A 13,371-nucleotide genomic window follows, 5' to 3' on the forward strand; every position below is an offset into this window, starting at 1 on the left:
ATGTTGCAATACAGGCCCAGCATGGTACTGCTGCTTTGTGAAGATCTGCAGCACCTTACTGGCTGCCACAAGTAACAGCATGAATCATGGTGGTCTTATATTGTGCTCAAGGGACTTCAAAGCACAAATGGCAGCCTAAGAATTTTGTAGTTAAATGCATTATAGCTTATACCTCGTCTTGGACACTAGAACCTGTGTGACAGATGGGAATGTTGGCTAGAACACTGGGGCTATCTCCATCCCCTTTCTGAAACCATGGATTCTTAAATGCCACCCGGGCAGCCCTGTCTACAGGGGGCTTATTTGAACGTGTTGTCTGGAGGGTGCATCTCTGGTAGAAAAAGTTAAGGGAGAGTGCTGCGCCATGTCTCTGTGTCACATATAGCTACAAAACCAACACCTGACGCTGTTCCACAGCCGTGTTGCATTGCAGGACACAAGGTATAGGAGGACTGTAGAATATAAATAAGAAGACAGCATCCACTGCCCTCAGAGACTCGAGAGGAAGGTTCATTCTGAAGAGTGGTTTTCTCTCTCTCCCTTTTCTCCCACCTTTAACATGGTGGTTTAGAATTTGTGCCTTTGCACAAGAAGTGAGTCTGGAAGGAGAGGATGTGTGCTTGGCACATCATATGTAATCTCTAGGGCCAGCTGTAATTTCAAACATATGTGTGGGGTAAACATTGGACAGCTTCACCCAGCATGTATTAACAAATTCAGCGCATCTAGATGGGTCTACGCAAACTCTCCAAGGGAAATGTATATTGAATACTTCCTCTATGTCGGCAGGAAGCAGAAAACACCTTAAGAAAATTTTGCAAAAAGAAAAGAGAGAACATCCTGTCTCATTAAAAACTATGGGGGCAAGAAGATTATAGGGGCAAGAACTAGATTCAGAGTTAAGTGACACTTAAATTGGGGCGTTATATCTAAAAGGGTTACAGTTGCCTTCTCATAGCACAAAAGCATGCAGCAGTGTCAGGAAAATGCAAAGATATCACAGTTACAAATTCTAGTTTTTGATGGTGACAAAAGCACCTGCCTTCTCATTGGAAATGCTGCCTCTATAGCCGCACCAAAGCTACTAACAGACAACCAGACAACAGACCCGTAAGTACTTACGGATTTCAGAGACCAAGCAGTAACATGCCTGCCTCCTCTTTGCCCACCCCTGCTTTTATTATGATCATACTTCACACTCGAACATCACTTAGCTGAAGATCTCAAATTGCTTTATAAAGGGGGTGGGTGGGTAAGCATCATCATTCCCATTTCACATATAGGAAAACTGAGGCAGAGACATGCAGTGACTTGCCAATGTCATCCAGGAGTCAGTGACAAAGCCAAGGTAAAACCTGGGTCTCCTGACTCCCAACCTGGTGCCCTGGCCCATGGAGAACACATTCTTTGGAGAGGCAGCAAGACCTAGTTGTACTCCTCTGTTAGTAGAGATCCTGTTGGCTCTCTGCAGTAACAAAGATGCACTCAGGACTTCCTGCTCCAGACATTACGATATCCACAAAACAGAGGACAAACGCAGGAGCGTTTACTCAGCCTGGAATGCCCTTGTTATTTCCCGTTGTGTCCTTCTAGTAAGAAGAGTCCGGATTTCATTAGCCTAGTCATGCACCTGTGGGAAATGTCATTGCATACTGAAAACGCCAGCTTTACAGACCTGGAGAACAAAGCCTTCTATGCATCCACAGATCAGGAAAAGCACAGAGACTGGCACCTATACAGGACCCCCCGCCCCGTCAAACCCTTTCTAGGGTTCCCAACAGGGAACAGCAGCACTGTCCTGGCAAGACTTATCCCCAAGGTAAGGGCGGTTCAGTCTCATTAGCAAGATATCCACAATGAGGGTGCTAATCGTTGTGGAGGCTCCTCTGAGGTCCACCAGGAACTGGCACGAGACCCATCAACTCATCACACACTGGCTACCAAACAGACTTCAGCTGTCGATGGCTTTCAGCTGCTGCTAAGCTGGATCTGAAGGGGTGACCTAGTGGAAAAACAGGTGGGGACCAATTTCAGCCCTGATGTAAGGAGCCACACTGAAGTCACTGGATCCTATTCTGCTTTAAAGCACACTGCCATGATAGCAGAGGTACCTCCGCTGGATTCAATGAAATTACACCAGATTAGGAGTAGAAATAGAATCTGGCCTATTCTGTGACCTGCCCCACAGTTTGTGCCCACGAGTGCTGAATTTCCTCTGGAAGTGGAGGGGCTGGTACAGAGCACGGTAGAGAGCTTGTGTTGGAAGCTTCGTCTTTAACCGACCTGTTATTTGCTTTCCTTGCTACGTGCCCCTTACCGCTACCATGGTTGTACTCCATTTGCCTCTCAGTGGGCATGCAAAATGAGTGTGACTTACACACCGAAGTGGGAGGGAGTGGGTACAGAGCAGGAAAAGCAACTACTCAAGAGGTTTTCATGTAGGGACATACTGCAGGAATCACCAGACTGATTTGGCCCAGGTGGTTCAGCCTGTCTCAGACAGAATCCCGAGCCAGATACTTCAGACAAAAGTGGAAAAATCCTTGAAACAGCAATTATGGAATAACCTACCCATGGAGAAGTTTCTTCCTAACCCCCATCAGCTAGTGATTGGCTTTTGCCTGGATTCATGAAGGTTTCCATCTATTACAAGTCACATCCTGTCTCATATAGCTGGAGATGTTACTATTTATATAAATATAAAATTCTTTTTCAACTCCTAAAATCACAGTTTCAGTCATATCTGGTAGCAGTGAGTTCCACAGGTTAATGGCATGCCATGTGAAAAAACAAATTTATTTTATCATTTTTAAATGTGTTGCTTTTTTGATTTATTTGGCTGCTGCCTTACTCTGGTATTAGGAGAGAGGGAAAACAGGAGCACCTGCCTGCTGTACCTTCTCTGAAACACTCATTTTGCACACCTCTTTCATGTCACGTCTTATTCTCTTTAATTTACACCCATTTGCTGACCAATGTACAATTTACATCCTTATTTAAATGATCACTGAATTTGGCTCACTGATTTCAAGGGTGTTGCACCCACCCACTGCAATCTGCAAGTGGCAGAATTTGACCCTCTCTATTTATTTCCTCCTCTGAATTAACGCAGCTTGTGTTTTTAATATAGATATCCAGCACATCTCTATAAAGAGCATTTCACCTACCCGTGGTTTTAGAAGCTTTATTGTTCCAAAAAAAGACTTTTATACACGTGTATCCAAATGGATGTTTTAAGCAAGCAGTAGGGGACACTGTGGGAAAGCTAAACCCAGCAGCCGTACCTGCAAGACTGTGATTAACACAGAGCATCAATAAAATGCAAGGTTACTCTGCAAATCTTCTATAATTGCAAAGTTTGTTATTTCCATTGCTATGGGAAACACAGAAAGAACTGAGTGGCTGGAACAAACCAAATATGGATGGCAGGCTGTTCAAACAGCAGCAGATCCTTTTGGGTTTTTGTCCCACGCTCATCTCTGCTGAGGGGAAAACCACAGTATTTTACACAGACAAGTTTTCAGAAAAACGTCACCCCCCCTCACATCTCTGATTTTATCTTGCACACATATAATTTCACCTGATCGGCCGGCTCAAACACTATTACCAACCCCCAGTGTTCAAAAGCCATGAGCAAACCACAAGAATTTAATAAATAATACCATCAGGTCGTTTTTAAAACCTGAAATGCACAAACATGGGTCTCTCTGTTGGCTGCTTGGGTATAAACTCTCCTTACCTGCTTGTAACACCTGCCATGGGGGAGCAGCGATTCTACCCCCTCCCCCTGCATCCATCCTGCTCCCTTATTATTAACCTTTCTCCTTGTCTCCAACCCCGCACACCTACTCTCTTCCCCTACTCACACTCCCCCGCCACATGCTTCCAGTCTCCCGTCCCCAGCCCCACCGCCTACATTCCCCATAGACTAACACCTGACATTTCCCACTGCCTCGCCCATTCCCTGGCACCCCCTGGGTCTTGTGCCCTTTGTCTGTCAGACTCCTGTACCCCCCGATAGCCCACTGTGCCCACTCAGCCTCCCTCCTGTGCCCCCAAATAGCCCACTGCACCCACTCAGCCTCCTTCCTGTACCCCCAGATAGCCCACTGCACCCATTCAGCCTCCCTCTTGTACCCTGCCGATAACTCACTGCACCCACTCAGCCTCCCTCCTGTACCCCCCAGATAGCCCACCGCGCCCACTCAGTCTCCCTGCTGTACTCTCAGATAGCCCACTGCGCCCACTCAGCCTCCCTATTACCCCCTCATGTACCTCCAGTCCTGCCCCACCATGTCCCACTGCAATCCCCTCATTAGCTCCTTGCTCCTCCTCAGGCTGTCTTCTGCTCTTCCACTTTTCTCTGTCTCCTAGTGTCCAGCCAATTTAACTGCAGGGCAGAGGAAGGGGCCACTTCCCTGGGGGGCAGCCTCTGGTGTCCGTCTGACGGAAAACAGTGAGAGGTTAGGTGCAGTCTCCATTCTGCATGCAAAGCCTGTAGGGAATGACATGGCCATGGGGGTTTCAGCCCCAACTGAAAGTTATGGGAGATGGCAGGCAAGTTGAATTAGTGATTCTTGAAGCCAGGAACCCAAAATCACATGAGACTTTAACCCAAATCTTGCGAGGCTCACAAGAGCATCGCCGGAGCTGGCAAACCTAGCAACTTCTCTGCCAACGGCCTAAGGCTTCAGGCCTCATGTAAAGATTTTAGGCCAAGGTTTTCAACAGCGACTAGCAATTTTGGGTGGCTCAGTTGCTCAGTGCCCAGCTGGAGACACCTTAAAGGGGCCTGATTTTCAGAGGGTGGCTTCTCAGCGAGAAACCACAGCAGCCTAAGCCTGAGAGATCTCCTTTGTGTGGAAACAATTCTAAGCACTGACGGAGGAAGAAACTGCAGACTCTTGGGTCAGACACAGGGGGCGAGGACCTCTCACGAGGCACAGCTTAACTAGGAGAACAGCTGTAGTACCAACCCAAAGCATTCGGACAGGAGTCAGATTCCCAAAATCCTGAGATTGGCTTAAAAATCGTGAGCTTTTAAAAATTAATCAGTGCTGGGTTCTGTTTACTTGCCTGCTGGGTTTTGAACCTTTAGCGTTCAAGCTTTTCTCCACAGCTGTTAGGGCTAGAAAGTTAGGATTTTTTTTTTTTAAATGAAAGCTGAAATTCTCACGTAAGCACTGGACTCCACGCGCTGGGGCTTTACGAAAGACATCAAATATCCGGAAGCTCATGAGAAAGGTGGCAACACTGGAACAGGATCCTTGGCCAATTTGGTTTCTGACACAGTAATTAACCACCCCGTGCTCCCCAGGAAAGGCGTGTGGATCGTGAAGCATGCTTCTCTTTTGAAATTTCCACCACATCCCTGGCCCCAGTCAAGTCGGCTGGGAGAAATTTCCACTGAACACGCCCTCCGCAGCACGAAAAGCCTAGATCCCGTGTGCCGCTGCTGGCTGGAACGTGCAGAAGCCTCACGTCACTAACAACTGCGCTGCTGAACTCATTAAACTGTAAAGTGATATGGTGGCAAAGGAGGGGAAACATAGTCAAGGTGATTTGGTCTGAGAGGCAGGCCAATGGCTGGGCTGGGAATAGAAACCTCGTCTCCTGGATCCCAGTCCATACAAGTCAACCTATTAAATGTAGACCCAGATATACCACAATATACACCTGATTTTCAGAGCTGCTGAGCACCCACAACTCCAGCTGAAGTCAACATGAGCTTCAGAGCTTGGTGCTTCTGAAAATCTGGCCCTGTGTATAATGTCGGGGAGGTAGTGTGGCCTAGCCAGATAGGGCCCTGGGCTAGGAGTCAGAAGCCATGGGTTCTGTGCCCAGACTGGCTACAGACCAGACAACTCACTCCTTCCCTTTTCTGCCTTGTCTGTTTAAGCTCTTTGGGGGGCATGGACTGCCTGTCACTGTGATTCTGCACTGCGGCTAACACAATAGGGCCTAATCTCACGGGGAGAGGGGGTGCATTTTGGTGCTTCTGTAATACAAATAACTCACAATAATGGCATGAAGCTTAACTGTCTATGACCTGACTTTTATGATGTTTAACCAGGTAACCTTAACAGTGCATTCAAATAGCACTTTTTGCTTCTAATATATTAAATGTGCATTGAAAAGGACCTAAGTACTTTAAAATATTAAAAATAGATTAAGATAGAAGAAAGGCTGTGGGAAACCCAGTGGAGTCGTCAGCAGCAATGAGACACTGAAGAGATAACAAATGAGTATAAACATTGAAAAAAAAAAATAAAAAGCCCCACACAGAACTACAGGGGGCATGTTCCCAACTGCAATCATGAGAACAAGAACCCTTTCCCTCTAGCTTTAATTGGTCATTTAATAAAAAAGCACTGTGGATTAACGTGGCATTTTATTGAATCTTTGTCCTGGCACAGATGCACTGGAGGAAGTAAGTATGAGCTGCACATGTGGAAACAGCTGGAAATTTGGCATGGGAGCTCAGCATTATTATTTTGCATAGTTGGCAAGCTCCGCACATTCCCCCCATTGGATTGTGTGTGTTAAAAGATGATAAAGGGACAAAGGTGGTTGGAATTTTAAGGTTTCTGTCTTAAGGGGGCATTTTTTGCGATCATGGATCAGAATATATCCACTTTTTTGTAAGTAGGGGGGTAAAAAGATAACTTCATGATCCTGGATGCTTTTATCTATCTAGGCATTTATATGGCTCCCATCACTGCTGTGATGGAGTTCCTAGAACCTTAAGTGTTAAAGGCATTTGTGATATCAACTGGAATGCTAAATGTTGAATTATGGACAAGGAAGCCTAACTAATAAAAGTACTATGCCTTTCTTTAGCACCTTCCATCTTAAAGACACTTGCAAATATCAGTTAACCCTCATCCCCAGCATGCATTATCGCCATAATACCATTACAAAACTGAAGCAAAGAAAGGTTAAGTGACTTGGCGAAGGCCACAGAGTAATAAAATCTAGTACTCCTGACTCTCAGTCCTTTGCCTTGGGCACATGACTATCCTTCCTATTGTTCCCAGATCCGGTCTGATCCACAAGGTAACATTACTTTCTCTCTGCCCTTTCAGGTCTGTCAGCTTATTCATGATAATGTGTCACTATAGGAAACCCTACTTGAAGTAAGGAGGTCTTATAGAAAAGGATCAAATTCACAAGGGTCGTGTACCTAAGGGGTTGTCTAACTGGCAAGTTACTGTGCAGCAAGGAAGGGTGTGAGCCTACAGAGCACCAGCTTGTTGTGCAGTAATGTCCCACACTGACACTACCATACTTTCAAGAAGTTGTACGCCAAAAAGTGCACTCCAGGACAGGACATCATTGTGCAGCAAGCTGGTGCGTTGCAGATTCGCACCCTGGCTCACCACACAATAACTTGCCATGTAGACAAGCCCTAAGAAATATAAAGGCAGAGGCGTGGAGAAATGAGAAACAAATGCCAATCGTACCAATGGTGTTGCCTCCGGTTTTTGGCAGCTTATCCAAAATCAAACTCCCCAAACTTCAGATTTGTACGAAGTGCATCACTGCACATCAGATCCTACACAGGACCCCATTTTAGCCCACTAACACTCTATAAGATGAGTGGGCACAATTCCCACCACTGCTGTCCATACAAGTGAGGGTGGCTGGAACACTTAACCATATGCAGTAGGTCACAGACTGTCCCAGTATTCAGATATTTTTGGACACGTTACATTATACTTTGAACAAGATACTGGGCTTTGAAAACCAGTATCAATATAGCAATCGCTTTGTTACGACTATTCATTATTTGATAGCACCAACAGTGTGCTCAGAATTATCCAAACCAATAGCTCCTGCTCTGAAAAGCTGACACTCTGAATAGAATAAATTTTCTTCATGTCATAGTAAAAAACCAACAAACCCAACCCAACTCACCAACCAAACTGTCATCTTTGATTTTTCTTTATTAAGAACAGCTAGGACTTTCCATTGGTGCCCATCAGCAAAAAGCTAATGTCCTTATGGTGGACAACTGGATTTTGTAAAGTCTAGGATGCTCTAGTACTAGAAACACTGACCCATTTTGAAACACAAACTATACATGGGATCTTGCTGCCTGGTTGCCATTTGTTAACAATGCTGAATCCACCATAAAAGGGGCCAAAACACTGAGTTTGAGGTCTTTTGTACCATAATGTCACAACACAGCTTAATTTAATAATGCACACCCTTTTTATGTGCATACACACACTGAAGTATCAATTTGTTCTTTCCATTTAGAAGTGACCTCTCTAAATAATATACATGGAATTATATTGGGCCAGATCTTGGCTTAAGTTGACTTCAGTGGAGCTAGGCCAATTTATACCAGTTGAGGTTCTGACCAGTCAGGACAATTCTACACAATGGAAGCACAAACATCGGCTACTTAGACCAAAAAGACATATCATCCTGTCCAGTTCCGAAACAAAGCTCTCATTATTAGTGAGCATCTATTCATTTACTAATATGACCACACTGATCAGCCTTCACCATATTGCCTTTGGCCAAGACAAAAGAGGGGGAAACGTGTTCTCCCACCACCATGAGTGACTAGTTCTATGAAGGCACATTGCATGGCCTTACCCTTCCCTCTTTTGGAAGGCTAGGGTTACAGCTGGTGGTTGGCTTGAGTACTCCTTGCCCTCTCTGAATGCAGGAACTGGGATTGTACTTGGCTCCTTCTGGATGAGTAAACCTACCCCTTCACTTCCTCCCTAGCATCTCCATGGAAATTCCAGCCAGAACCAGACTCAGATTCTTGTTAAGTCACATGGTGGCCTAGAAATTATTGCACTGTTGCAATATCCTTTCCTCAGCTGATCAAGAACAGGATGCTGCAAGCACTTATGCACATGAGTAGCTTTCCTCCTGAGAGTAGCTCCAATGAAGTCATTGGCACTGCTCATATGAGTAAAACTACTCCTACGTGCATAAGTGCTTGTGGGATTCAGGCCCAAAATATTCTTGAGACATATGTTGAGTCTCACATAACTCATATTATACATACTCATGACCATGTTATCAGCTGGGAAGATGGTACAAAGGGAATCCCATTCTAAGCAGCTGCTAAGACATAAATTAAAAAGAAAAGCTCACTGATGTCTACATGTCAATGCCTCTGGCGTATTGTAGTTGATTTTCTCTTCTGCAGACAGGAAGAAGCGACACAGACATGTTACTGGATTGGTTATGTCCCTCCTAACACTAAATGAAGGACATTAATTCAGAGCTACAGCACCCATGGGATGCTGAGACATTCAAAACAAGGAAGAGATTTAGAAACCAAATGAAAAGGGATATTGTATTTAGATAATAAAATTAAGATCATAAAAGCAATTTCCTGGAAAGTAATGTCACATTATATTACATGCAATTAAAGCGGGACCAGGACAGTAATTAAGTGGCAGTCAACTAATAAATTGCACTTCAGAGTTAGAAGCTCCAGAACAAAATCCCTGAGCTTCTAAAGTTTCGGATATGCCAGCTATTCAAACATGTGACAAGTGAAGGCCCATGTCAGCCATGACAGGCTTTGGGCCTACTTCTGTCAACATGCCTGTGTTTCCCTAGTGCAAATCCTGTAGTTATGCTCCACAGTGGAAAGTTTCTCAGGAAGCCCCAAGTGAAAGAAGGCGTCATATGTCAAACGTGATGAGGTGCAAAGAGGAACCTGTCACAAGCAGCACAAAGGGATGGTAAATTTTTTTCCCCAAGCCCTACTAGCTTTTCTGCAGCTTGTCAGGAGTTGGATATGTCAGTTCCTTAATTGACCACCTTCAATAAACTGCAAAGCTCTGAGGCCTGCTGCTCCAAAAGTCATCGGGCAGCCTGGGAAAACTGGAAAAAAGTAAAAGAAATAAACTGTAATCCAGAGACAGGAGAAGCCTGGTTTTATGAACCCCCTTAACTATTTTGGGGCAAAACCAGTTTGAATTCCCAAACCTTTTTCCTGGAATTTAACCTCCCTGGTTTCTCATTCCTCCTGCTCCCCAAGCTATCTACCCAGGGTGATTCAATTAAAAAACAACAGCAACAAAAACCAGCCTTTTCCTGGCTAAAGTGATCTGTATTAAAGACAGAAAAATACTCATCCTTCCAACAGGTAGGCTGGGACAAGTGGGTGCTCTGTACATGGTATATATAATGCCAATTATTTTTAAACATAGTTGCTTAAGGTTAGGCTCTTAATTCCAGTTAGGTACTTAAATAAGGGTATGTCAACAGTACGATGACTATACTAGCTTTGGTATGTTGGCAAAGCTTGAAGTGTAGATGCAACCTATGGCAACAGACTGGTTTTTTCTGGTGGTGTAGAAACACCACCTCCCTGAACGAAGTTAGCTATGTCCTCAGAAGCCCTCTTCTGCCAACATAGCTGTGTCTACACTGGAGGTTATGTTGGCATAGCAACATCTGTCCGGGATACAGTTTTTTTCAAACCCCTAACATAATTATGCCACTATAACATTTCAGTATAGTCCAGGCATAAGTGGTCTAATTTTCAGAGGTGCTGCCAGAAACTTCATTTGTTCTGAGCAGGGAACTTAGAGTCAGTGTCAGGGCTACATCATGGGAAGCCTGTAGGAAAGGGGTGAGCTGCTCGACATCCGGACGGAAGAGTCAAAGATCAGCCCAGGGCCAGGCCAGGTCAAAACCACAGAATCAGAGTCTGTTCCCAGATTGAGAGTGTGAGGCAAGAATAGGGGTCGGGCTGGGCTAGGGTCTTTCCCCAAAGTCACCAATGATTCTAAGCCAACAACAGTAAACCAAGATCAGGGTCAGAAGCCAAGGCTGAGAGTCCAGGATTCAGGCAAGTCACAGCAACGAAGGGTCTGCGGCAGAAGCACACCAGAGATCTGCATTGCCCAAGCAAGTCCCAGAAATGGCTTCTGGGTTTATATGGAGAGTACCAGCCAATTAAAGAATCACAAAGGTCTGTCTCTCATGCCCCTTAGGGTGGGACTTCCTCCATAGAATCATAGAATATGGGTTGGAAGGGACCTCAGGAGGTCATCTAGTCCAACCCCCTGCTCAAAGCAGGACCGATCCCCAATTAAATCATCCCAGCCAGGGCTTTGTTAAGCCTGACCTTAAAAACTTCTAAGGAAGGAAATTCCACCACCTCCCTAGGTAACGCATTCCAGTGTTTCACCACCCTCCTAGTGAAAAAGATTTTCCTAATATCCAACCTAAATCTCCCCCACTGCAACTTGAGACCATTACTCCTTGTCCTGTCATCCGCTACCACTGAGAATAGTCTAGATCCATCCTCTTTGGAACCACCTTTCAGGTAGTTGAAAGCAGCTATCAAATCTCCCCTCATTCTTCTCTTCTGTAGACTAAACAATCCCAGTTCCCTCAGCCTCTCCTCGTAAGTCATGTGTTCCAGTCCCCTAATCATTTTTGTTGCCCTCCGCTGGACTCTCTCCAATTTTTCCACATCCTTCTTGTAGTATGGGGGCCAAAACTGGACACAGTACTCCAGATGAGGCCTCACCAATGTCGAATAGAGGGGAACGATCACGTCCCTCGATCTGCTGGCAATGCCCCTACTTATATATCCCAAAATGCCATTGGCCTTCTTGGCTACAAGGGCACACTGTTGACTCATATCCAGCTTCTCGTCCACTGTAACCCCTAGGTCCTTTTCTGCAGAACTGCTGCCTAGCCATTTGGTCCCTAGTCTGTAGCGGTGCATTGGGTTCTTCCGTCCTAAGTGCAGGACCCTGCACTTATCCTTATTGAACCTCATCAGATTTCTTTTGGCCCAATCCTCCAATTTGTCTAGGTCCCTCTGTATCCTATCCCTACCCTCCAGCATATCTAACACTCCTCCCAGTTTAGTGTCGTCTGCAAACTTGCTGAGGGTGCAATCCACACCATCCTCCAGATCATTAATGAAGATATTGAACAAAACCGGCCCCAGGACCGACCCTTGGGGCACTCCGCTTGATACTGGCTGCCAACTAGACATGGAGCCATTGATCACTACCCGTTGAGCCCGACAATCTAGCCAATTTTCTACCCACCTTATAGTGCATTCATCCAGCCCATACTTCTTTAACTTGTTGACAAGAATACTGTGGGAGACAGTGTCAAAAGCTTTGCTAAAGTCAAGGAACAACACGTCCACTGCTTTCCCTTCATCCACAGAACCAGTTATCTCGTCACAGAAGGCAATTAGATTAGTCAGGCATGACTTGCCCTTGGTGAATCCATGCTGACTGTTCCTGATCACTTTCCTCTCCTCTAAGTGCTTCAGAATTGATTCCTTGAGGACCTGCTCCATGATTTTTCCAGGGACTGAGGTGAGGCTGACTGGCCTTTAGTTCCCAGGATCCTCCTTCTTCCCTTTTTTAAAGATGAGCACTACATTAGTCTTTTTCCAGTCGTCCGGGACTTTCCCGGATCGCCATGAGTTTTCAAAGATAATGGACAATGGCTCTGCAATCACATCCGCCAACTCCTTTAGCACTCTCGGATGCAACGCATCCGGCCCCATGGACTTGTGCATGTCCAGCTTTTCTAAATAGTCCCGAACCACTTCTTTCTCCACAGAGGGCTGGTCACCTCCTCCCCATGCTGTGCTGCCCAGTGCAGTAGTCTGGGAGCTGACCTTGTTCGTGAAGACAGAGGCAAAAAAAGCATTGAGTACATTAGCTTTTTCCATATCCTCTGTCACTAGGTTGCCTCCCTCATTCAGTAAGGGGCCCACACTATCCTTGACTTTCTTCTTGTTGCCAACATACCTGAAGAAACCCTTCTTGTTACTCTTAACATCTCTTGCTAGCTGCAACTCCAGGTGTGATTTGGCCTTCCTGATTTCACTCCTGCATGCCCGAGCAATATTTTTATACTCATCCCTGGTCATTTGTCCAATCTTCCACTTCTTGTAAGCTTCTTTTTTGTGTTTAAGATCAGCAAGGATTTCACTGTTAAGCCAAGTTGGCCGCCTGCCATATTTACTATTCTTTCTACACATCGGGATGGTTTACCCCAGTAACGTCAATAAGGATTCTTTAAAATACAGCCAGCTCTCCTGGACTCCTTTCCCCCTCATGTTATTTTCCAAGGGGATCTTGTCCATCAGTTCCCTGAGGGAGTCAAGGTCTGCTTTTCTGAAGTCCAGGGTCCATATTCTGCTGCTTTCCTTTCCTCCTTGTGTCAGGATCCTGAACTCGACCATCTCATGGTCACTGCCTCCCAGGTTCCCATCCACTTTTGCTTCCCCTACTAATTCTTCCCGGTTTGTGAGCAGCAGGTCAAGAAGAGCTCTGCCCCTAGTTGGTTCCTCCAGCACTTGCACCAGGAAATTGTCCCCTACACTTTCCAAAAATTTCCTGGATT

General features: G+C 45.5%; 1 protein-coding gene across 2 annotated transcripts in view; it reads right to left on the reverse strand.

Moving 5' to 3' along the window:
• Positions 1–13,371, reverse strand: part of LMF1 (lipase maturation factor 1) — a 349,579-nt gene that overhangs the window by 24,638 nt on the left and 311,570 nt on the right. The window lies entirely within an intron of this gene.

This window comes from Lepidochelys kempii, chromosome 10, assembly GCF_965140265.1.
Source record: "Lepidochelys kempii isolate rLepKem1 chromosome 10, rLepKem1.hap2, whole genome shotgun sequence".
Classification (NCBI taxonomy): Eukaryota; Metazoa; Chordata; order Testudines; family Cheloniidae; genus Lepidochelys; species Lepidochelys kempii.